Below are 23,525 nucleotides of genomic sequence, written 5' to 3'. Positions count from 1 at the left end.
AATGGTCAAACAGGTAGGAGAACTATAATAGAGCAGTGTCAAGGAATCCTAGAGAGAAGAGGGTGAGTGATGGTGTTAAAGGCTGCAGAGAAATCAAGAAGACTGGATTGAATAAAGGCCATTAGATTTGGAAATGAAGAGATTATTGGTTACTTAGGAGAGAACAATTTCAGTTGGATGATGAGATTGAAAGCAGACTGTAGAGAATTAAAAAAAGAGTGAGAAGAAAGGAACTGAAGGTGATTCTCAATTAATTTAGCCACAAAAGAAAGAAGAGATATGGGACAATAACTAATGAGAATGGATGGATCAAGTGAGGCTTCTTTTTTTGAGCATAAGGAAGACATAGGCATGTTTGTAGGCAATAGGGAAAGAGTCAGTGGAAAGGGGAAGACAGAAGATAAGTGAGAGGGAGTGGTAGTGGCACAAGTAGGAGGAAGAAGATCTTCTACATGGAATCTGCAAGCTAGATAGGTGACAAATCTTCCAAAGTATACCTAAGTTTTCATGTCATTTAAAAGGAACAGAGAGTTTGGAATATGTTATTCCAGACAGCAAAGGATGTAGGCTTACAAGCAAGAATCTTTAAAAAAAAAAATATTGGAAAGGGAAGGAAATAAAAATGTGCTAGGTGGAAGGAGAAAGGAGAGGAAGAAAGGGGAAAATTATCTCACATAATTAGCACATGCTTATGTATAATGTATAGACAGAATGAAAAATTAATGAAAAAATCTTCATTAAATATCTATCATATGCCTATGCTAAGGACTGGGGAAATAAAATAGTGAAGATAGTCCCTAAATACATACACATACATATGTGAGTGATGTCCAGGTAGAGCTACTTTCATTTGAAAAGGAGATGATAAGTAACACCACAGGGCAGACCTGCACAACTTGGCAGTAGATGGGGACCAGAATTAAAATAGGCTAAACTTCTTCAGGTTATATGTAGGTTTTTAGTGGCTCACTTTCCAAGTAAAGGTATTAAATTTATTTTGCAAATAAACCAAATAAAAATAAAATTTCAATTTATTATACTTATTACTTGGAATTTTTATTTATTATGAAATTATATTAATGTCTAAAAATTACTTTTCTAAGTGGCACAAGTTTTAACACATTTTTCAGGTTTTCTTACTGTTTACATTTAGTTAATGGGACGTATTACACTTCTTGTCAGCAATCAGTTTATCATACTCCAGAATCATATTTGAAATCAATTTCTTTAGAAATCTGCAAACTCACCTTATTGGCCACTTCATTTTCTGATTTTACTTTCTTGAAAAACTGTTGTTTCCCATTGAGATTTTTCAACAATTTGGATGCTTTAATTTGTCTTTCATTGGTGTTCAGTTGGCTTAAGTTGGGATGTTTTGATTCAAAATGGTGACAAAGATTGTATTCCTTCAGAATAGCTATTCCTTCTTGGCAAACAAGAAATAGTATTTTGTGTCTTGTATAAGTAAACAAGTATATATTTGTTTACTCCAGATTAAATACTTTGTTTTGATTTGATATTCCATTTCTTTTTTTCACTCATTTTACGAAGTCACTCCAAAAACATTAGTTAGAACCAAAAAAATCTTCATAGCAACTATTCACATACAAAGAAATACTGAACTGTGTGTCTAACCTTGGAGAGAACACCAGATGTTCATGTAACTTGGAGAGCACTCTCACACCGAGAGAGGGGAAGAAGCCCTTGCTTTGTTGCCTCTCATCACATTATGGGCATCAGCTTCATTGGAGCATGGCTGCACTTACTTTGTCCCTGTTCAATGCCAGGAAAGACCAAAAACACAATGAAAAGATATGACTCTCACTTCTCTCAAACTAGCGACAGAATAACAGTGGTTGGTTGTTGCAGGTCACATGACAAACAGGAAAGTGTACATGCGCAGTGGCAACCCACCCATCAAGTTATATAATGGGCATAATAGTGACTAGTAAAACATGGGTTGAGCAGGGCACAGACAAAGCACTCATTACCTCTTTACTTTCTTTTACAACCTCTATGTTTTTCACAACTGCCCAAAATCCTTTGGTGGACTAAAAGCGGGCTGGGGGGGTCATATGTTGTGCACACCTGCCATGGGGAAATAGATGGATATACCCTTCCTAGTAATAGTGACAGAGTTGGCTTGATAATGGCTCCAGAACTGGAACGGAGGGGCAGGAGAAAGAAGCGTTCAATTTGACAACATGGCAGCTAATGAGAAAATGGCTCAGGAATGAAATGTTGTTGAAATTCATTTTGATTCTTTTGTTTAGTATTCCTTTTTGTGAGCAGGAATAAATTATCTATTCCATATCTAATTCACACTGTACATTGAGTGCTTTCATTACTTTCTAGGGAAACTCTAGACTTGGGAGTCATAAATAACATCCTCTTTGAGGTTGACGTAGTAATAAATCAATGAGTTGAAGAAAAGAGAGTTCCTTCTCCTAAGAGTCCAGGATCCTAAGATTAAACCTGGTCCTGATCTGGTCCAGCTTGGTACCTATGGCCAGGTAGAGAACAGGCCAAGTGTTCCAGCCCCTGTAGATTCAGTGGTTGGCTGAGGCTAGAACTGCCCATTAGTACCACAACCAAACATACTTAGTAACTATTTACTTTAAATTAATATATTCCAACACATAAAGTATCGTAGCACCTTTTAAACCCATAAACCCATTAAAATTATTTGTCTATTCATTCTAGTTCATATTTCCTCATACGACCATAGTTAGTATGTACTCCCTTGTTCCGGTTGTATTTCATTTACTTCGCATTATTTCACAGAGGTCTTTCCTTATGTCTTTGTATTCCTTATAAGTCACTTGACTTATCTTGTGTGGCTCTTGCCCTTGTCTTTTCTAGAGTACCTTGAAGGCCTCCACTCTATCTCTCTTGTTAAAAACATTATTTCATGGTTACCAGTGTTATCAGCTGCTCCTGCTATATGACTAGATGACCTCCTTCCTTCCTGTTTAATGATACACTTTGCGCTCAGTTACACCCACAATGTACCTTTCCATTGTCTTTTGAGTCACTTGCAATTTTTATTCTTCTGAGGTGGAGTTTTCTATGATTGACTACCATATAGCCTCATCAGGAGAATGGTAAGAGTTGTTTTTTTTTTTAAGTGAGCTCTTGTCTCAGCAAGCACCTTGGGATTGTGGAAAGCACAGTACAATTTCCCTAATGCAGTCTAGCGTGATCTCTTCTTCCTATTTGATTTTAGATCTTTTCACGATTTTGTCCAGAATCTTCCTACCACTTTCCTAAAATTCTCCAGTGGCTACACTGAGGTTCTATAACTATGTTAACTCACTCTCTTTTGCTTGATCAGGGTTAGAATGCTATTCTAGCTGTGTAAGGGTCCTACAGTAATGGGATGGAGAAGAAAGCAGGGTTACCAGGGAGGCAAATTGATTTAATCTTAACTCTGTAACTCCTACCCTGAGTCCCATGTTGGTTTCATTGGTTAGTGATAAGAGGTGTACTACACCCAGCTTGTATTGGTTTTTCAGAGATAATTGATAAATGTTCACAATGCTACAAATCAGGGCTCAATTTATTGTTTTGTTAATTGTCTAAAGAAGATGCTAACAATACAAATCAAATTTAAAAGTGTATGATATACTTTTTTTTTTAAAGAGAGAACTAGTTATTAAACCAGCACAGCTCTGCAACAAGTAATTAATAAATGCTTTTTCACTCATTTTTTTCTATATTGGAGAAGAGGAGTATAAGAAAGATATAGGTTCCCTACATTTAATGCACTGTCTGTTTCATTTCGGTAGGGAGGTAGTTGACGCATTATCATGAGCTCCCATGTAAACAGGTGCCCCCATAAGTAAAGCTACCCTAACATCATCTTGCATCAGGGGTTATTCTTTGCAGGCACTCATTTGCTTTAAGGGTTCATTAATATCATATCAACATCATACACTGAGTTGCAAAGGCCTTTAGTATGAGAATCTCTCCTCATTGATAGAGATCAATGCACTCTGCTGCATGAGGGGCAGAGTTGGTGACAGCAGGAAATTTCTATATCTCTTCAGGGCTTTTTGAATCTCTGCACTGTCATTGGGCTCTGCAGTCACTTTGAGTATTTCTGGTTTCCAGTTCTGAAAGAGAATATGGAAGATGCCAAACTCAGTTCAGATTGCTAAAGGAAAAGATTCTGGGAGAAAGTCAACATGAGAGGAGGTGATGGCCTCCATCATGTCCCTATCCCCAACTTGCTACACTGGAGACTTCAGGGAACTTCCCCTTTGGTGAGATTTAGGATTCTCCCTCAACTATGCTGAGTTACCTCATTCCCCATGGGTGGGAGAACTCCTTCATTCTGTTGTATGGTGAATATTCTCCTACGTATATTTTCCCTGATTTCTATTTGGTTATCTATTTGCCTACAGTGGTTATGAATATGCCAGTGCAATTCTGAATCGTGAAACACAAGACTCTCCACATGGAAGACAGAACCAAAATATTTATTCAAACACCAGAAAGCCAAATCCATCATAGCAACAAAGAAATCCATCATAGTAACCAAGAAGTCTATACACATTATCAGGCATTCCCACAAACAGGGTCCCCTAAGCAAAATGCCTTTCTCTCACTCACAGTCAGCTGCCTGCTTGCCTGCATCCTTCCCAGCTCTGACTAGTCTGGCCAAATTTCCTTTCAGCTCTGCTCTAGCTTCACCTCTTCCTGTTCTGTCTCTTCCTGTTCCAACCCTTCCTATTCCATGTGACTTAGACTCATGTGATTCAGGCTTCCATGTGACTTAAGCAGGTCATATGGGCCTATTAATGAATAGGAAAGATCTTCCCATTTAAATTACCATTACAGTATCCCCAATCTCCGAGGAGAGGAGAGTTGGTCAAACTTTGACCCCTACCTCCTGCTTCTCTGCCTGGCAGGAAATACAGTCTTCCTTGGAGAAGAGTTGAGAGAGAAGAGGTGAGAAATGTCTATCCTACTTCTCTTTAAGCCTTATGACAACACTCCTGTACTATATATGGGGGATGGCCTGACTATATTTACTGGGTGTAAGGGCTATAAATTATGTATCTTTGTAGGCTGTGGGTTTATGGTTATGGGTAACTTACATTAGTCTATATAATATGATTGTCACATTTCTATGCTTATGGCAAATCCAAATGGGATCTGTGTCTTAGCTCAAAGTAAATGCAGTATAATGTCTCTCATTAAAAATATCTTTTCAAATCTCTACTTGTGCCAGTATTAATTGAATACACAGAAATATGTGCAACTGACAGATTTTGTATCATATATTTGGACTTATATAACAATGTAGAGGAGTACAGCTAGGACATAAATAAAATAAATTCCACTGACTTTGCCTGGGTATCCAGAAGGAATGAGAGAACCCCTGAGTTGAGTGGCTAGTACCTGGTCCTATAGTTTAGTGGTAAGTAGGTGGCATTTGAGCTAACCACCTTAAGGGGTCAGAAGAAGCACAGCACCCAGTCAGCCTTGGTAATTCAAACTTTACTTACATGTCGATTAGCTCTTGTTATTCTCTGTGCCATTAGTTCTGATATCCACTATCTTACAACAGCAGTCATCCAGAGCCCTAGAGGAAGAGATGAGTAGAGAAATAGGCATCCAAAGATTAGACATTATATGTTCAACCCTGCCTATTACCCTCAACCCAAATGGACCTTCCAGTTTCTTCCCACAAATTTGAATATGTTTTTTAAAATGTTACCAAACTGGCAAATTCTGGGACGGAGTCAAATCATTTTCAGAATCTGACATCTCTATGATAACTCCTTAATGGGCATTGGCTTGGGAGTAAAAGGGTTATAATTTACTCATTCTTCTGGGGGATTAACCTAATTTCTTCCTTACTATATGACCTTATAAGTTAACAGACCACCTCAAAGAGCAATCAGGTGTTTGTTCAACTGTCTGTGGGAATGACTTGCACTTTTTGCACTGTCCTATATGAAGGAAGGGAGCAACAATGGCTTGCTATCCCTGGAAACTCTATGTCAACTGTAGGCCTCAAGGGAATATGCCATCCAATCTCTGACCTTAGGCCACCCTCAGCTGTCAGAATGGAGAATACCAAATAACCCAGGCAGGCAATGAAAAACAACTCATAAAAAGTCAATTCAGAGCATTGAGTCAAAGTAAATACTTTCTATTTTTTTTATTGTTGTAAATTATAAGATCTTGGTTGGCAAAGGAAACCTAAGAGGAAAAGAGGAATTATAGAAAAAGTGGAAACCTAGGGAGGTTAAGAGGAGGAGATAAAAAGTTGCCTATCTTCCTTCTAATACAAGGCTAAATTAAGGAAAAAAAAGAACAAGAAAATGTTAAGGAAGGGCGTCTAAGGAAGCAAAAAGCATTCCATAAATAAAACAAAGAAAAATATTTGTCTTAACTGATGAGATCACTGCACATGATCTCATGATAGGAATCTTTTTATTGCTTTCTTTATAGTGACTTGGAGGAGAGCAGAAACAAGAAAATGACTCTAGATTGTTATCTAACACACCATTCTATTTTTAATTATATGCAGCTCAAATCATTGAGAATTAATACTGTCATCCCAGAAACTGGCTCTCCACACCACCCTCCAACAATCACCACCACCATCTTTCATCAACATCCTCACTGGATATTTGTTTATCTCATCATCTAAGGGAAGTGGGATGGCTAAAATGGAAGTGACAAAGAGTCCTGAGGCTAGGGTAGAAGGAATAAAAGGTAGGTGGGAAAGCTGTTCAATAGACATAAAGAGAACTAGGATTCTTTCCTCTGCAGGATATTGGGGAAAAGATACTTTGATCCTATCACCTTCCCTGTACCAAAAAAAAAAAAAAAAAAAGGAATGGTTATTCAAATCAATGAGTATTTATAGAGCTTGTACTATGTACTCATTAATACTATGTGCTTGAGAGATAGAGAAGAAATATGACACAGTCACTGACCTCAAGGAATTTGGTATTTGGTTGGGGAAATGGACCACAGCTACTCCCATATATGAAACAGTCTGATGGCAGTAAGTGCTACAGAGATAATATATGCTATCACAATTCAGAAAAAGAAAGCTATGATGGCAGGGGAACTGATACTATTCAGGAAGGATTTCTAGAAGAAGTAGGCTTGAACTTTGCCTTGAAAGATGGACTGTAGATTCCCAGCTTTCCCAGGATTGTGTGGCTAGGAGCCACCATGACTTGTTTTGCTATATATGGCTTTTTCCTCCTAATTTGGTAGACTAATCACCCTCCTTTCTCTAAACTCTAGTGCATCTTGAACAACTGCTCTCAAACTTCTTCTTTTTTTTCTTTTCTTTTTGCTTATGAGATAGTCTTCTTTCCCATGAATAATCATGGAATCCTGGACATTTAAGTTGGTAAAAAAGGAATCCCAGGAAGTAGGGTATCCAAACCCATTGCTTTGGCCTTAGGATTTATCTGCCTCTCCTCTTTCCCTACATCTTCATTTTCTTCTTTACTTCCTTGAGACTCACAGCATACTTGGTGAGGGCTACAATTCTGACCTTCCCAACACCAAGCCTGGGAGAGCTGGCAGGAAACTTTCACTGTGGCTGATAGCCAAGGAATGTTGAAATCTCAGAGTGTGGGGAGGATGAATACAGAAAGGTACAGGGAGGGCCAGTGGGGTGAAACTTTGCAATAGATGAAGGCTTGCAACCACTTGTAATTCAGAAAGGTATTTTTTTTTTTTGAGCCCTGATGGTTCATAATGTAAGTTAAAAGTGCAAAAGTAACTGAATTTGTAGTGGAGTCTAACACAGGCAGTTTATAATATGAAATTTTAAATGGATATATGGATGACAAAATTTTGTGGCATAACTAGAGAAGAGTTGCAGCCTGCTAGGGTACATTGCATGCCCTTTGAGAACCTTTGCTCTCTCTGCACTCTTAATACACCTCTGAGAAGTCAAAGCCTAGATAATACAAATGATAAGGAATAACTTATTTCCCCTCTTGGTATGACTAAACTGATCCACTAGCAGCAGCAAAAGCATTTTTTGGAAATTTCAAGTTGGGGGAGATTTTTGCATCTAAATTGAGAAAAAAATAATTTGTTCTTTTAGAGGTAGCTATGGAGTAGTGGGAAATTTATTGGACTAGCAGTCAGGACAGCTGGGTACTAGACCTGGCTCTTCCACTACTTTGGTGTGTCATCCTAAGGAAGTTAGTTTCCCTCTCTAGGTTGATCTTTCCTTCCCTGGGCCTAGCTTTTCATCTCTACAAATTAAGGTGATTGGATCAGATGTTCTGTAAGGTTTCTTCCTTCTTTACTATTCTATGTGCTCTAGAACATCTGAATGGCTTACACCTTCCTAAAAACAACTTTAACCAGGGTCCAGAATAGGGTATAGGTTGGAAAGATTCTGACAAAGCCAGAGATATTTCTGGTCCATTAGGAAAGAGAGAACTCTCTGAATCTTGGCATTTTTCATAAAGCCTCCTTTCTTCTGATAGGAAGCACTATAAGCCAACTGAATACCTTAGTAACTCAGTGCCTGACTTAGTAACATTTGCTGACAATATTAGAGCTTTCACCACTTTCAGTAAGGCCCTAGATGTCAAGACTAAAGAAGGCTGTATATGGAGAAGAGTTCTACATTGAGTTCTAACTTCTAGGCAGGATAAATAGGAATAAGGTCCTTGTTGGTACTGGCAAAGTTATTTTTGAAACTGGAATTTCTTGTAAGACTGCTTCCTTGAAGAGACAGCTAGACTCCTGCCTTCTTCTCCCTGCCCTTCCCCCCAGTTATGGCTTCCTGCCACTACCCTAGATTACTTCAGCCCTTCTGGGAGAACAAAATTCTTTATCATAACTTCTATCCTCTCTATTCTGACTCTTTGCACACACCTTATCTATGCACTGGGAAGGTAAAACCTGGATAGATTGGGAGAAGTTACAAAAATGCTTTTCTGCAAGTACTGGGACATTTCCTCCCTACCATACCTCAAGATCATAGATTAGGAAATAAAATGCCCCTAGTACATTTAGCATACTCTACAGTTCATTTCTTCAGAGTACTAGGAAGGTATAGGAGTCCTCCAGAGCTACTCCCAAATGAAGGTACAGGAGTCCTCCAGAGCTACTCCCAAATGCTCAGCAAGGAAGGGTCTGGAGAATATCTTCATATTCCTCAATGGCACTGATATGCTAGAATGTTACTGCACCATTGGCTTATGCGGTCCAGGTACCTTTTATGCTCCAATAATTCTAATTTATTCATTGCAGCAGAGTTATTATAATCCACAAAAGAACAGGTATAAAGGACTGTGGGTCTTGTACTACCCTGACCTTTGAAAAACTGGTCTAGGGGAAAGTGATGCTGCCACTTTTGGGGCACACTACAAATTAATTCCAGGCATGCTGAGGGCATAGGTATTGAGAATAGGTATGGGTGCCACAGACCTAACATATGGAATTGCAGCCTTCACATCTGCTCTCTGGATGATTGCCTTTTTCTTCCATTCCACAAGTTGAATTCCTTCCGTGAAGACCTCTGACTTTATGCTCCTAGGATGTGGTAGCAAGAAGAAGAAAGTCACAAAAACCAGTGAAACAGGAAATGGAGGACTTATAGTGAGAGGGGGCAAGTGGTCAAAACTATTCAAGGTGAAAGGCTAGAGGAGATAAGACTGGACAAGAGATGAGTGAGAAGAGAGACAGTAAGATAATATGTGATAAAAGATTCTCAAGATAAAAACAATAATAAAAGTTTTAGTGCCTGCAAACCTCCTTATATGGAGAAGGTCTCTTAATATGGATACTTTTCCTTAGAGAAAGGAGGCATGAGGTCTCCCAAAAGAAAAAAAAATGGGATTTTAAGATGTAAAGAATCTTATGTAAAAACACTCCATGTTGGATTTCATAAAGTGAAGGAATATGAACTAGTGTTTAGAGTACTTAATCACCCCAGGTTACTGTCCTAGTTTTGCTCTTGATTCCCTGTGTGAGCTCAGGCAAGTGTTTTCCCACCATATGCCAATCCTTAGCTGCCTCACTGAGAAGTATGTCATAGGGAGCTGGCATTTGTTAAACAAACTGAGGACCTAGGATGAGAAACCGTGTAGAACAAATGTCTGATTGTTTATTTATCTCATGTATTTATTTCCTTTTAATATCTTTATGTTCATTACTTTATCTATACTTAATCTTCAAATAAATCAATACAAAATCTTACTATATAGATGGAACATGTACCAACTCATTGAAGTGGGCTGACTTTTCATGAGACATTCATGACATGGTGCTATTACTACCATTAAAAACAACAACAAATGAGTGTTAACACTCACTTATATAATACTTAAAGAACTGCATATTGTTTTGTCTAGAGGGAACAGAGACTATATATATATATATATACATATCTGATAGCTCATGTCAGTAGGATATTTGAACTAAAGAAAGTTCTTTTTCAACACTCTCACTTGACATTTTGTATTGTTCAGTGGTTTATTTCTTCCCTAATACCTAAGTAGTCATCAACTACAATGCATTTTTATTTTTTTAAGTATTTATTTAGGTATAGTTTTCAACATTCACTGTTATAAGATTCTGAATTTTAAATTTTCTCCCCCTCCTTCCCCTTCCCCCTCCCCAAAATGGCATACAACTTAATATAGGCTATACATGTACAATCATAGTAAACATATTTCCACATTAGTCATATTATAATTAGAACCAAAGGGAAAAACTGTGAGAAAGAAAAACAAAACAAAAAGAGAAAAAATAGTGTGCTTCAATCTACATTCAGACTCCATAGTTCTTTCTCTGGATGTGGATGGCATTTTCCGTAAGTCTTTTGGAATTGTCTTGGAACATTGCATTGCTGAGAAGGGCTAAGTCTATCAAAGCTGGTCAATGTTGCTATTATTGTATACAGTGTTTTCCTGGTTCTGCTCATTTCACTCAGCATTAGTTCATGCAAGTTTTTTCCAGTTTTTTCTGAAGTCAGCCTGCTCGTCATTTCTTATGGAATAGTATTCTATTACATTCATATACCACAATTTGTTCATTCCTTAATTGATGGGCATCCCCTCAATTTCTAATTGTTGGCCACCACAAAAAGAGTTGCTGTAAATATTTTTGTACATGTGGGTCCCTTTTCTGTTTTTTGATCTCTTTGGGTTACAGACCTAGAAGTGTTATTGCTGGGTCAAAGGAAATGCACAATTTGGGCATAGTTCCAAACTGCTCTCCAGAATGATTGGATCAATTCACAATTCTACCAACAATGCATTAATGTTCCAATTTTTCCACATCTTCTCCAACATTTATCATTTTCCTGTTTTCTCATTTTAGCCAATCTGATAGGTGTGAGGTTGTACCTCAGAGTTGTTTTAATTTTCATTTCTCTAATAAATACTGATTTAGAGCATTTTTTCATATGACTATAGATGGCTTTAATTTCTTCATCTGAAAACTGCCTGTTCATATCTTTTGACTATTTATTAATTGGGGAATGATTTGTATTATTATAAATTTAACTCAGTTCTCTATGTATGTTGGAAATGGACCTTTATCAGAGGCACTGGCTATAAAAATTGTTTCCCAGCTTTCTGGTTTCCTTTTAATCTTGGTTGCACTGACTTTGAGCAAAAACTTTTTAATTTAACACAATTAAAATTATTCATTTTGCATTTCATAAGGTTCTCTATCTCTTATTTGGTCATAAATTCTTTCCTAGAATTTATGTCTAGATCATGTACCCATTTTGACTTTACCTTAGTAGACAGTGTAAGATGTTGGTCTATCTCTAGTTTCTGCCATACTATTTTCCAGTTTTTCCAGGGATTTTTGTCAAATAGTGAGTTCTTATCCCAGAAGCTGGAGTCTTTGGTTTTATCAAAAAATAGAATACCACAGCACATTTTAAAAGGATGTTAAGATGCACCTTTAAAATGATTTATTGTTCTACTATCTTGAAATGAGGTCTCTGTTTCAACTCAGTCACTTAGCATTTCAAGTTTACTTGTTGGTTCCACAAGAGCATATTGAAATAAAACTAATCCTCAGAAAGGTCATATCCAAAAAACATATGTCTCTTTCTGCAATTTGTATCTATAAACTTTTTGTCAGAAGATGGGTTGAAATCATAGGTCCTTGTATCATAGGCAATTTCATCAATTAGAGATCTTTAGTCTTTCGAAGTCATTTCTCTTTATAGTGTTGCTGTCCTCATATAAATTGTTCTCTTGGTTTTGATCACTTCACTTTGTATCAGTACATACAACCCAAGAAAGAAATCCTCTCTTTTGTCATTGCTTACAGTACAATAATATTCCATTACACTTACATACTGCAATTTGTTCAGTCGTTCCATTCTTCAGTTGATGAAGAAGCAATCAAAGGTACAACTTTAGATTCTAGTTCTTTGATTTTCTTCTCCTCCATCTTCTCTTTAATTCCTCCTTCAAGAATGGGAAGTCTGTTTTCTTTGCAACTCTTCCTTCCCCAGTATTATCCTCCTTCTAAAGCACTGTACCCATCCTCACTTATTTCCTTGTTGAATCTGATATCTTTCTGCAACAAACGGTGTGTATATGCATGTGTTCAATCCTCACCTGTCTATTTAAGATAAGAGTGAATGTTATCTAATGCCTGCTCCTCCCTTCTCCATATTTATATACTTTTCTTCTCATGTATCCCAATTATTAGAAATAAATTCTTGTTTGTATTTTTGGTTTTCTGAGCTATTGTTATCATAGGACTTACTTCAGTACCAGAGTGACCTGTGATTTTATTAGTGTGGGTATTTCTTCTGATATGACTTAGTAGGTGACCCTTGAGAGTTGCTGTGGCCAAAAAATTCCTTATCTGTGGCCAACCTATGATAAGTTATCTACACTATTTTTTGGGCAACAGATATTCCTTGCCCATGCTCAAAACCTTTTCATCTCCAATAGAACCTAACAGAGATTGTCTCTATTACCTAGGCAAAAAAATGTCTTTTTATATGTTAGTTGAAGCATGATATGGATCATTTCATAATTGCCCTGAATGAGATCTATAGTACACAGTACTACCAGTATCCTTATTTCCTAGTTTCTTTATTTCTAGATTACCTCCTCATCAATTACTTCATTCCATCCTCATATCAAATCTGTGAGATTAAACATGTAATGCAAAGTAATAAAAATGAGAAAACTAAGACACAGAGAAGTAAAACGACTTGTATAGTGTTCTATACTGAAAGTTCATATTGGATCCAGAAGTAGCTCATCTCTTTCTCCCAAAATTACAGAGCCAAACTGAAGAACAAAGGTCATTTAGGGACAAGAGATTTGAGTAAGAAGTATGGAGGAACTCAGCGAGGCTATTTTGGCAGCACAGGAAAAGGAGAGGAAGGGGTAGAGCCAGGGGATGGATGGAGTAAAAGCCAGCTAGAAGAGGGAGAAACTCTGTATAAAGAAATATAAAAGGAATGTCTACAGTGTCTTTGAAGAACTATTTTAAGGACTCCCTTACACATTTTCCCCTCAAATCAGTGTGAATCTAAAAAGTATGGTGACCACAGTCCTATAGGGTTCTATAATACTATTAGGTAATATTTTAGAATATAGTTATAGGATAATATTACAGAATCCTATAGTCAGCCCTAGGGGTCAGTAATAGTTCATGTGCATATGGCACTTGGTTGTTCGCAAATCACTTTTCTCACAACGATCCTAAGGGGTGAGTGGTACAAGTATTACTACTCCTCTTTAATAGGTTTGGAAACCAAGGCTCATAAAAGCTAAGCAGCTTGGCAGCAATAATGCAACAAAAAAGGCACAGAGCTAGGATTCCAACCTTCATCCTCTGACTCCAAATCATATTGTTCTTTCCATTTCAGCATCCTGCCTCTATCCCAGAAGGCTGACATATATAGTGGGCACTGCCAACTGAATTATATTCCCAGAAGAAAAAAAAAAGAGAACAAATTTGTTTCTCAGGCCCTGCCACTTCACATTTAGGAGTGTGGGGGATGGAAGGAGAAGGATGCTGTTTCAGTCTCCCACATTAAGATGCTGACCCCAACAGTGGGACCAGTAATCTCTAAAACATCTCTCTATTATTTTTCTGTGATGCAGCTGGGGACGGAGGATCCTGGCAGCTGGATCTAATGTTTTGGTCTTTTGTTTCCCTGCACTTTTCTCTTGGCACAATTTACAAGCTTTCACTGTTGTGCTTTGAGAATCACATGGTAAAATCTTTGCATAGCTGCCTGGGGAAAAAAAGAGAGAGAGGAAAAAAAATGTGCACCTCCCACTCTATTCTTACCATATGTGAAGCTAAAAATTATGATTGTCATCACTAGAAATCCAACAAAACATTGCCTCTCTGACCCTTAACCTCACTTACATAATAATCCCTTTGCCCTCTTTCTAGAATATCCACACACAAACCATCAACTTGTCCTCTACCCACATTTGTACATTTTTTAACACACACACAGAAAGACAGAAAAGGAGGGGGGAGAGACAGAAAGAGAGAGAGGGAGAGAGAGAGAGAAAGGGGGAGAGAGAGAAAGGGGCAGAGACAGAGAGAGAGACAAAGAGAGAGAGACAGAGAGAGAGCCTGCATCTACAAAATATCATGATCACTAAGGAAATGGAGAAAAAGTTAGTCCACCCAGTTGTTTGATGAATGTGATACCAAACAAAAGCTTTTAATGTTCGTTTGATTTTTCCCCCACTGAATTGTGGTTGTTAGAGCATTGTGTAGACATTGTGGCCCACACTTATCCTTTTCCTCCTCACTACCCTAGGGCTTAACAAACTTTCTTCACCTCCTCTCTCCACCCGTACGTGTATCCTCCATAGTCCTGTTTTCCACTACTGAAATGAATGACCCCCTGCCCTTCTTTTCTATCTGAATAGATTTATATGACCTGACTCCACATAGTCACGAGTTGTTTGGTTAACCATCCTCCACATCCTCCCCTCCTTCCTCCCTAGAATACTATTCCCCTAATGTCTCTACTTTTTTCCTACTGCTTCCTCTATTGCTTCAATGTATTTATACAGTCTGCTTTCAGAGTCATTCAAACTGGCCTCCAATAACTTAACTCCTCATATAATAAACATTGACATGGACATAAAAGATATGTTTTTGTTACATAGTCATATACTCATGGAACTAGAGATTTGAAAGGGATGTCAATTTAGCTATTTTAGTCCAACCCATACCTAAAGGGTGAGCTCTTTCCTCTGCAAAAAATGAGACTGATTTTTGGACAAACATTTCAAAATTTGCAAATCCAAGTGAATATTAATCTTCTCAAAGTATTCACCTTCACAAGCCAGAGATCTATAGCTAGAGGCCATCTCAGCCAACCTTTTCCTTTTACAGACTGAAGTGCACAGAGTTAAGTGACTGGCCCTAGGACACACAGGCACTGCCACCGTTCAGAACAGGTTTAAAATCTCCTTTAAAGTCTATATCACATTCTTTTTTATATCCTCAGTAGAGGAAAATCTTCATATTCTGGTGAATTAATTTTAAAAAAAACTAAAAAAACAAAAGGAAAGTTATTTGGAGCCATGCCCAGTGAATCAGATCTGAATGGCCAATACATTTTTTGGTTTTGAAGGGGAAAAAAAGAGCTAGAACTGTAAACTTATTGGATTAAGTTTTATTTTATTTTATTTATTTATTCATTTTTAGTTTTCAACATTCACTTCCATCAGATTTTGAGTTGCAAATTTTCTCCCGCTCCCCCACCCACCACGGACTGTTTTTTTGTGTAGTACATGTACTCCTTTGATCCCTGGTCAGTGAGAGTTACCAGGGAGATTCAGGATGGTGGAAGTACATAGGAAAACCGACTCCACAACACAGATCACAAAAGTAATATTGTCAGAACTTGGAGGAGAGAATCCTGGGCAGACAACACATACAGTGAGAATAAATTTTCCTGATCCATATTGAGAGGTGGGGAGTTATGCTTCCTGCCCGGGTACCCTCCTCCCTGTGGTCCCCTGTAGAACTCCGCAATCCTCCTGCCTGGACAGGATCGGCATTGTAAAGACCAGATCAGACATTGTAAAGTAGGAGCTAAGGCAATGACTAACTATTAGGGCTGATTGTGTAGGACAAAACACACTGAGCCCCTCTCACTCTTCTGTCTCCTGCATTTCTGGTGAAAGATTTTATTTTTAATTATTATTTTATTTATTATTTATTACTACTAACTACTCAGACTACCACTTTCTATTTTTCCAGCCTTCAAGGAAGAGAAAAAGATAAAGGAGAGAAATCTTTTCAAATGACCATTTTATGTTTCTGTTGGTTTACTTATTTAACTTGTGTAACTTGTCTGGTCTCCATAGAACTTAAGAGCTGGGAGGCATTTTGGAGACCACCTATTACCACTCCATTTTGTAGATGAGGAAACTGAGTCACAGAGCTGCCTTAATGTCTTAGCATCTTACTTAATGTCACTGAGAACAAGGAAAGAACTCAAATCTTCTGACTCTGTAGTCCAGAAGTCACCTCCTTAAGCCATGTTGCTGCATCTCTTAGGTCATTTTGAGAGGGATGGATTAAATGCCCTCTCCAGGATCCCTCTAGTTTTATGATGATAAGAGATATCATAAAATGGACAGCCCAAGGGACATATCTGGCCTGAAGCCTGTTTTTTGTATGGCCTTTGAGCTAAGAATAGTTTTCATATTTTACAATACAATAAAACAGTATAAAAACCATTCTTAACTCATGGGCCATAAAAAAAAAAAAAAACAGGCAGTGGGCTGGAGTTTGCTGACCCTTGCCCAAGAACATTATTTTCCCTCTCCTCCTAACCCTTTCCCTTCCCCTAACTTAGAATACACAGACTCCCTGCGACTTTCCTTTCTCATCCCTTTCCCAACTAATTCCCACTTCTCTACAAACAAGGTTAGAGTCTATTTTTACAAGTCAGCATGGAACAAAGGAACACAACTATAAGTCACAGCTTGTGATGAGTTATACAGAATCACTCTTGAAAAGCTTATTGAATAAGCTTCAATAAAAGGGAGCCAAACCCTTGACTGGACAATGACTGAAAATAAACATGAAAACATCAATAAGAAGGGTGTGGTAAAGTGCGGCAAGAGTTGGTATTAGCTTCCATATTGAAAATGCTGGGGAATTATGTGGCAGAGAGAACGAATAAAACATCTTGGATCAGCTTTATACACAGGCAGAGGTATCACCTAACTAGGATAGGTATTTGAAGGACCATAGGGAAGGCCCTCACACAAAAAAATAAACGCTGAAAAAGGATTTCAACATAAAAACAAAGAAATAAAAGGCTCTGAAGAGACAAAGGGGAATGTTGATCTGTATTGGGAGGTTAGAGAATGAAAAACAAATGTGACAGAGGAGAAGGGGAAGGAGGACTTCTGTTCACTTAGAGCTACGTATCAGACATGGCACACTTCCTAACGAATATTACTCAAGAGGACAGGTTCATAGAGTTCAAAACCTCTCTTGGTTTTCCTCCTTCCTTACTGGGCCACTCTTCAATTTCCTTTGCTGGATCATTATCAATACCCCACCTCCTAATTGTGCTCTGTACCAGGCCCTCCTCTCTCTACTCTTTTTCTTAGTGAACTCACCAGCTCCTGTGGGCCAAATTATCATTCCTATTTTGATTACCTCTAGATCTATTCATCCGGCCCTACTCTCTTTCCTGAATTTCAGTCCCACATTACCGACTCACAGTTGGATATTTCCAACTGGATGTCCTGAGGACATCTCAAACTCAATATATCCAAAATAGAGCTTGTTGCCTTCCCCCTGAAACCCACTTCTCTATCTAATTTCTCTTTTCAGTTGAGAGTACCAGCACCCTTCCAGTTACCTACATTCACAATTTCAGAGTCATCCTCAACTCTTCTCTCTCCTTCATCCTATATAGCCAATAAATTATTAAGTCTTGTCAACATTACCTCCATGACATCCATCACATCAATCTTTTTCTAATTCTAATAATCTTCTAATTCAGACCCTCATTACCTCTTGCCTGGATTATTTCAATAGCTTCCTAATTGTTTTCCCTACCTCTAGTTTCCACCTCCAATCCATCCTACATACAACTGCCAAAGTGATATTGTTACTACCCTGCACTACAAGAAGCCTCTAGATTACATATAAACTTCTCTACTGAATATTTAAAGCCCTTCCCAATCTGACTGCAGCTTCCCTTGCCAGGTCTCTTAGATGTCTGTAACTTCCCTTCACACACGTTGCCTAAATTAACCTTTTTGCTGTCCCTTGCACATGATATTCCGGCTCTTGATTCTACACCTTTGCAAAGGCTGTCTATCCCCCATACCTAGAATGCACTTCCTAATTGTCTCTGGTTCTTTGACTCACAGCTCTTCTTGAGCTCCGTGGGCCTCCTTTCATGTGCCTGTGCCCTGAAATAACCTCATATTTACTATGTCCATACTTCATATACAATGATAAATATACATGTTGATTCCCTCCTCCCCCAATAGAATGTTAGTTCATAGGGATTATTTTATCTTTTGTATTTACATCCCCAATGCCTTGAAAAATACCTAGCACTTAGAAAAATCAATAACAGAATTCATCTGGAAGAACAAAAGGTCAAGTATATCAAGGGAATTAATGAAAAAAATGCAAAGGAAGGTACAGTAGTTGTACCAGATCTAAAACTATATTATAAAGTGGCAATCAAAACTATTTGGTACTGGTTGAGAAACAGAGTGGTGGATCAATGAAACTGATTGGGTACACAAGACACAGTAGTCAATGACTATGGTAATCTACTGTTTGATAAGTCCAAAGACTCCAGCTTCTGGAATGAGAACTCACTATCTGACAAAAGAAACTAGGCATAGACCAAAATCTCACACCATATACCAAAATTAGGTCAAAATGGGTGTGTGATTCAGATATAGTGATATCATAAGCAAATGAGGAGAGCAAGGAATAGTTTACCTGTCAGATCTATGGAGAAGGGAGGAATTTATGACCAAATAAGAGATAAAGAACATTATGAAATACAAAATGGATCATTTTTGTTACATTAAATTAAAAAAGGTTTTACATAAATAAAGCCAATGCAAACAAGGTTAGAAGGAAAGCAGAAAGCTGGGAAACAATTTTTAACGTTTCTGATAAAGGCCTCATTTCCAAAATGTATGAGAACTGAGTCAAATTTATAAGAATATGTCATTCCTCAATTGATAAGTGGATATTGTACAAGCAGTTTTCAGATGAAGAAATTAAAGTTATCTACAGTGATATGAAAAGATGCTCTAACTCACTATTGATTAGAGAAATGCAAATTAAAACAGTTCCGAGGCACCACTTCACACTTATCAGATTGGCTAACATGAAAGAAAAGGAAAATGATAAATGTCAGAAAGTTGTGGGAAAATTGGAACACTAATGTATTGTTGCTGGAGTTGTGAACTGATCCAACCATTCTGAGGAGCAGTTTGGAACTATACCCAAAGGGTTAAAAAACTGTGCATACTTTTTGATCCAGCAATACATTGGTACTGTACTAGACATTAGGTCTGTATCCCAAAGAGAACATAAAAAATGGAAAAGGATCCACAAGTACAAAAAATATTTATAGTAGCTCTTTTTGTGGTGGTCAAGAATTGGAAACTGAGGGGATGCTCATCAATTGGGCAATGGCTGAACAAACTGTGATATAAGAATGTAATGGAATACTATTGTGCTATAAGAAATGATGAACAGGTGGATTTCAGAAAAATCTGGACTTACATGAACTGATGGTGAATGAAGGGAGCAGAACCAGGAGAACACTGTGCACAGCAATAGCAACATTGTGCAGTGATCAGCTACGACAGACCTTGGCTCTTCTCAGCAATACAATGATCTAAGACAACTCCAAAAGACTCATGATGGAAAATGCTATCCACATCTAGAGAAAGGAGTATGGAGTCTGGATGCAGACTGGGGCATACTATTTTCACTTTGCTGTTGTTGTTTCTTTCTCAGAGTTTTTCCTTTTGTTGTCACCTTCTTTCATAACATGACTAATGTGGAAATATATTTAACATGATTGTACACTATTATCTATATCAGATTGCTTGCCATCTTGGGGAGGAGAAGGGGTGGAAGGAAGGGAGAAAAAATTTGAACTCAAAATCTTATAGAAGTGAATGTTGAAAATTATCTTTACATGTAATTGAAAAAATAAAATACTATTAATTTGGGGGTGGGGGAGGGAAGAAAAGAAAAAAGAAAGATAAATAGCACCTAACAGAGGTTAAATTAAATGTTTGTTGATTGATTTATTGATGCATTGATTGAGGACAGGGACTACATCATTACAATCATTTACTAAACACTGTGCTAGGCATTGTGCTAAGTGATTTACAAATATTATGTCCTTTGATCTTCACAATACCCCTAGGAGTCAGGTAGGTTACTATCCCCATTTTGTAGCTGAGGAATTGGAGGCAAACAGAGAGATTAAGTGACTTTCCCAGGAGCTCACAACTAGCAAGCGTTGGAAACCTCATTTGAACACAGGTCTACCTGACCCAATGCTCTGTATTACCTAGTTGTTCCAAGCACATAGCACAGTATGTATCACATAGAAAGAGTTTAATAAATGCTCGTTGATTGATTGATTGGGTACGTGCAGGTTATAACATAAAATATATGGCTATTGTCAAAGGAATGTACAATAGAAAAAGAAGATGGGTGAGTCATGTGGTGAAAACAAGAAACAACAATGGACCATTGTGTTCCACTGTATCTTTAAGATGTTAAGAGAAATCAAGGGAGGTTTCCAACACACTGAGCAGACCTTCTGGAGCAAACTGATGGGAGACGTGGAAGAGGTTATACGGTATGGGCAATGAAGGATGGGCTTCAGTCTGCATCATTGAAGATAATCCCCACATTAATAAGGTCAAATATTCATTTATACATCAGGATGCAATTCTTATATATTAGCTTAGCAGAATGCCTGATACACTGAAGTCATGTTTGACTTCTCATGACCCCATCTGGGGTTTTCTTGGCAAAAATACTGAAGTGATTTGCCACTTCCTTCTCTAGCTCATTTTACAGAAGAGGAAAATAAAGCAAATAGGGTTAAGTGACTTGCCAACTAATAAGTCTGAAGCCACATTTGAACTCAAGAATCTTCTTGACTCCAGGCCTGGCACTCCATTCAGTGTACCACCTAGCTAACCCTTGCCTGGGACATAGTAGGCACTTAATAAATGTTTATTGAACTGAACTGAATATGACACTATTTTGTTGGCTAAATAAAATTTAAGAGGGAACAGAATTTTGAAGATATTATTTGAAAAGTTTAGAATAGTGAAAGGACAAGACAGAATTTTGGTCAGAGAAAGGTACTAACTAGAATGAACCAGTAAGAGCCTACCTTGTCACTGGGTGTTACCTGAGGCAGCTCTATCACTTCCAAGTATAATTATTTTTTCCTTTTCCTATCCTTCCTATTATTTCCTACCCTCTCTTCCTGATCTCTTGCATTCTTCCTTTTTCTTCTCTCCCTCCACCTCTTGTTTTCTTTCATCTTTTGCTTTAGTTCTGTCCCTTATCTCCAACCCCTATGATATCTATGCATATCTTTTAACTCACTGTTGGTACTAAGGAGATTACTGACTTTCATCCTGTCTCTGGGTCTCCAAGTGTCACCTCCTGTAGAAAGAGTCACAGACAGTCTGACAAAAATACAAAGAGATCTTTCATGACTTACCTTTCTCTTAAGGGCCCTCTCCAGCACCAGGGCTTGACTAGGCAAATGCCTTCTAGTTTTACTGTCCAATGTGTTTCTAATCCTAAATGCTCTACAGAACACATGGAGGGGTGTGGGGGAGTGACACTGTTTCAGAACTGTGCTGAGCTCTATACTTGGGTGCTAATTGTTTCTGAAGCAGGCAGCTGAGTGGATGGACAACCTTTCCAGGCCTGGTTGGCATCTGGCCATCTTGGTGACATGAAATCTAATTGCCGTTCTTTCCTTCTTTCCTCCGTTCTGCTCATGAAATCACTCTGATGAGAATGCTGATGAGCAAGATGCTCCATTAGATACTGTCATTTTTATATCTCTTCGTCTGATTGATTGGGAAGTGGGAAGCCACTGGCTCACAAGGAATGAGCTCTCCCAGGAGCATCAAGCAGTATAGCTTCTGAGGGGAGAGAATTTTGCTGGAGATGCTCTGGGGATAACAGGTTTCACTAGAGGGGCAAATTGACCTCTCCTGACACCTGGGGATTTTATAACATTTGGTCCTAAAATGTCCATTTCCTAAGAGCTGTTTCTCCCTAAGGCCTATCTTAATTGCAAATATATCTAAATAGTTCTCACCTTAAGAAAGAAAAATCCATTTTACTACTCAGAAGCAGTCCTAAGTCAAAAGGCTGGATAAAGGGGGAACTGATGAATCAACTAGCTATTAGAGAGTTTTAAATTTATCCACCAAGTTCATGTGTCCATGTTCTCCCATTATCTTAACGAACTTGGACATTTATAAGATGTCTTCAGCAATCACAAGGTCATTAATTCACAGCAGTTTCTTCACCTGTAAATTAAGCTCTGAGGCAAAATTGAGGTGGTAACTTGCCCGGAGTCACATAGCTAGTTAATAGCAGCGCACTTTTCTCTCCCTTAAGGACACAAGCTGCATGGTACCTTTATTTCCACACTTAGACTCGTTCCTTACCTTCCCATTTGACTATGCCTCTCTCCTTCCAGTTGATGAAGACATGTTAATTCCAGAAATACTGGAATTAACTGGGCATAATGGGCAAGCCCAGGTGGAGAAGATTATTGGTGTGTTGATTTATTGCTTCAATCTAAGGAGCCTCACCCAGCATTTTAATGGAATACAACAATGGAGAACATTCACTGGCACTGGGGTGTACATTTTAGCAATTCTAAATATTATGGTTGATGCTGGTAACTGGCCTGATTAAGAACAATGAGAAAGGGCTAGATATCAAAGACTCTGTGGGAAATTCTGAGTAAAGGAGTTTGAGGTTCCCATAGACATTTCCTCCATACACACCCTTTTTTTCAACCCACGGACTTCTTGTATCTAACAGACTATAGGAACAGAACACAAGCGATCCCAGACTTACCTTTCATTTAGAAAAAGCCTTAGACAAGAATTGATCTGAGCCATATCTCCATCAGAGATGTCACCTTTAAAAAGCACTTATTAGGAATCTAATTACGTATGCTAGTACAAAAAATGATTTAGTCACACACGGTCCCAGCCCTCTAGGGGAGTGGCTTTAAACTTAAATAAAAACCAGGCCACTAAACCATACATAAGGATCTCTGCAAGCCCCATGTTGACTTAGAAAACCACATATTAATATTATCTATGTTCTATTTTCATTTATTTTGTTAAATATTTCCCCCAAAATTTTCATCAGGTTTGGGCCTCGCCGGAAAGTGTTGCAGGCTGCCGTGCTAGCTCTCTGTCCGACATGTCTCTTCTGAGCTATCAATTCTCAAGCGTAACAATGCGGAGTATCTT

At 38.1% G+C, this 23,525-nt stretch overlaps 1 long non-coding RNA gene across 1 annotated transcript; it reads right to left on the bottom strand.

The window, feature by feature from the left end:
- Positions 1 to 3,543: 3,543 nt before the first annotated feature.
- On the bottom strand, positions 3,544 to 23,189 carry LOC140533848 (uncharacterized). Its single transcript, XR_011977077.1, has 4 exons — positions 21,737 to 23,189; positions 9,433 to 9,537; positions 5,514 to 5,590; positions 3,544 to 4,115 (listed from the first exon to the last, which is right to left on the bottom strand). It is a non-coding gene; the product is annotated as an uncharacterized lncRNA (long non-coding RNA).
- Positions 23,190 to 23,525: the final 336 nt, after the last annotated feature.

This window comes from Notamacropus eugenii, chromosome 3 (assembly GCF_028372415.1).
Source record: "Notamacropus eugenii isolate mMacEug1 chromosome 3, mMacEug1.pri_v2, whole genome shotgun sequence".
In the NCBI taxonomy this organism is placed as follows: domain Eukaryota; kingdom Metazoa; phylum Chordata; class Mammalia; order Diprotodontia; family Macropodidae; genus Notamacropus; species Notamacropus eugenii.
The sequence above is the reverse complement of the archived record's forward strand: the minus strand, read 5'-3'. Positions and strand labels throughout refer to the sequence as shown.